The sequence below is a fragment of the Aricia agestis genome, chromosome 10 (assembly GCF_905147365.1).
Source record: "Aricia agestis chromosome 10, ilAriAges1.1, whole genome shotgun sequence".
Classification (NCBI taxonomy): domain Eukaryota; kingdom Metazoa; phylum Arthropoda; class Insecta; order Lepidoptera; family Lycaenidae; genus Aricia; species Aricia agestis.
The window spans coordinates 99984-103249 of NC_056415.1; positions in this window are offsets into that span (position 1 = coordinate 99984).

The window sequence follows — 3266 nt, forward strand, 5'->3', positions numbered from 1 at the left end:
GGCGAACATCTCGACGGACGATCGGACGCATAACGAAATAATATAGTAGAGAATAGACATTTATAGAATAGCTATATAGAAGCAATTACAGTTAAGTCATTATAAAAGTAACGTTAAAATGTGGCGTAGAAGTCTCCAGGGAAAGTTGTGAGGCTGATTTATATATTGTGTATATATAGTATATATTATAAATTGTGATAAATTGTGAATTAACGAATATTAGGACGTTACGTCATTGTTTTAAAATTTTCTCCGACGCAGATGTAGAAAGATTTTTGTTGAGCCCATGACTGCAGAGTTTTGCTCGTAGTTGACGAGATAAGACGTGTGCTTCTACGTTTTGGAGCCAATAAAGACACGAGGATGGTTGTAGCAAAAACTACGGCAGCGTCCGTAGAGCGGTAGTGTGGACTGTGGACACCGGACAGGTGTATCAGTTACACGCTCGGTGCCACCACCTTATGCCTATCAATCATCAACGTTACTCGTCGAAGCTCGCTTGCACCCTCGTGGGTTACTCGTCTTTGGCCAAAATATCACGCCCTCCTTTTCGTAGATATGTAAAACGAGGAAAACGACGTATTCGATCGACGATCTACAGTCGCCGGCGCGAGCGGGCCTCGTCATATCGTACACGATACAGTATTCAAATCGGACCAGTTTTAGTAAGGTGTCGGGTTACGACCGGACCATTTAAGTATAATGTCCACCGCTTATCAGATAACATTACGCATATATTTTACAATAAAATTGGCTTTGTAATATAGCTATCCGATATTTATTAACAGTAGTAATAATTGGATTAATCGATTGGATTCAAAATGACGCCGCGTTGTTTCGAATTTTTATTAAAAAAAGTTGCGTATATTAGACGTACTTTCCACAAAGGCCTTATAATTATATGTCTACTTCAATCATTAATAATAATATTAAAAGTGGCCTCCCATACAAAAAAAACACAATTTTTTGTTTATTTTTGCTCTATAACGGTATGGGAACCCTTCGTGCGCGGGTCTGACTCGCACTTGACCGATTTTATATTGCTTATGACCAGTGGTCGGCGTAGGTAGTGCCATCCCGCGGGATTCGTTAATCGCGGCATAACGTGGACATGCCTCTCAATCCCGCGATTTTGGGATTCGCATTGAAATAATATATAATCGGAAATACATTCAGAATTTGATATTTAAACAACAAATATTGTGACAAACGTAAATAAAGAAATAATTTGTTAGTTTTTTATTTATTTATCATAATTATAAGTTTTATATGATATTAACAAATAAGTAAAAAATTTACAGAAATGTGATTATATTTATTTGGATATAAGTAGTATATCGTGGATCACTTTCAGGCTTGCCTGTGTTACCTGCAAATAATTTGATTGTTTAATTAAAAAAATCCATTTAATGTTTATCAAATATTGACTTTCTTTGAAAATATATTTAAACAACCATAAACAATAATGAATTCGCTTAGTGGCACCGTTAAACATTCGACGCAAACAACCGAGCGATCATTCGCAGGCAACACAGGCAAGCCTGAAAGTGCTTTACGATATACTACTTATATCCAAATAAATATAACATTTTTTGTTCTTTTCGTCTGTTATGTGTGGATGGGATATTTTGGACTCACGCGCAAAAAAAATGCTACACACAGAACAACAAGCCATGCGCTACTCGCAAGTGTCTGCTTGCTGTGTGTGGGGTGCGGGCCACCCCGCACCCCGCACACGTCTTGCTACTGCGGTATTAAATAAATATGGATTATAATTAAAAAGAAAGAGTTATGTTTAGTTAATAAATAATAGATATCGATTTTGACGCGTAATCTTTTTTTTTCATACTGGCAACTAAGCAAAACATGGCTGAAGAAATATTAGACGTAGAAAAACGTTTAGTGACTCATTTATTTAGCCTTTTTTATCCGGCGAAATTATGACTCAAAACTCGTTTTTTTTCATTAATTGTAAAGTAAATACTTGATTATTCGCGATAATTCGGAACGCGGGATTTTATCCCGCGATCCCGGAGGTATGTCCATGTTCACATATACAATTGAGGTCATTCACCCTAAATGGCACTACCTACGCCGACCACTGCTTATGACACGGGATTATCACCTACACTGAAGGTCGAATGAGCGGTGGCTATCGTCCATTGGCTTAAAATTGAAAAAAGTACAAATAGTTGCATGTTCAATCGAGTTTGGTGTTCCATGAATTCACTAGCGACTCCCAAACTTTTATAAATAAAATATCTCGACAGTAAATAAATTCTGTGGTTTTTTATAATTTTTTCGTTCCACCAAGAATTTAAATTCTTTCGTGTAAGTCATTATTCGAATCTCGTAAAGTTAAAGATTCGGGGAGTAAATTTTTTTTTTCATTAATATAAATTTTATAGTACAATCTAGTTTTCATTACGGTCGCAGTATAATATACCTACCATACGCCATACGGGAGCGGCGTTCCCAGCACGAAGTGGATAACGTTGTAAAAAATAATTTGCCTTTTTAATTGCTTTTGTAACATTGATTGTCATCGAACTTTTTACGAGTGATATTTTGATATCTAAGCCGGTTAATTGGTGGGGAAGTAAAAACTAACGCATAATGAGCTGGGGCGGCGCGGAAGTGGCGGGGGGAGGGGGCGGTTAGGGGAGTCACAATAATATTACAATACAGTATGGTCAACTGTGTTTTACTAGCACAATATTACATGAATGCAAACGGTAGCGACATCGACACGCAGATACCTACCTACCACGGTACTCTCTCGCAATTCACTTTGATCTAAAGAAAAATAAAAACATAATAACATCGAGACATTTGTACACAATTGTCACTTTTTAAAAGCTTTTACATTTCAATACACGTACTATGTAGCTTTAGGTCAACAGGTTAATTTCTCTCTATCGTAGCTAGATCGAATTATAACATCAAAATATGAAGTAAATAAATAAATAAATAAAAAATGTTTTATTTCTGAGTAAATTTGAATCAATTTTTTTCAGAATGGTCTACCTGATGCCTACTACCGGTTCGGGAACTATCCCGGCGAGAAGAACCGGCGTAAGAAACTCGCTCACTCGCAAAAGTGATCACTACCACCGCTATCCTGAGACCGACTTCCTCCAATAAGTTTCCTCTCCATGTCCCCTGTTCTTAGACCGTCCAGCGTGTACACAGTGACGTATCTGTTCGCAGGTGGGGTGCGAGCGGGCGGCGGTGCGGGGAGTGGGGCGGGCAGGCGGGCTGTGAGG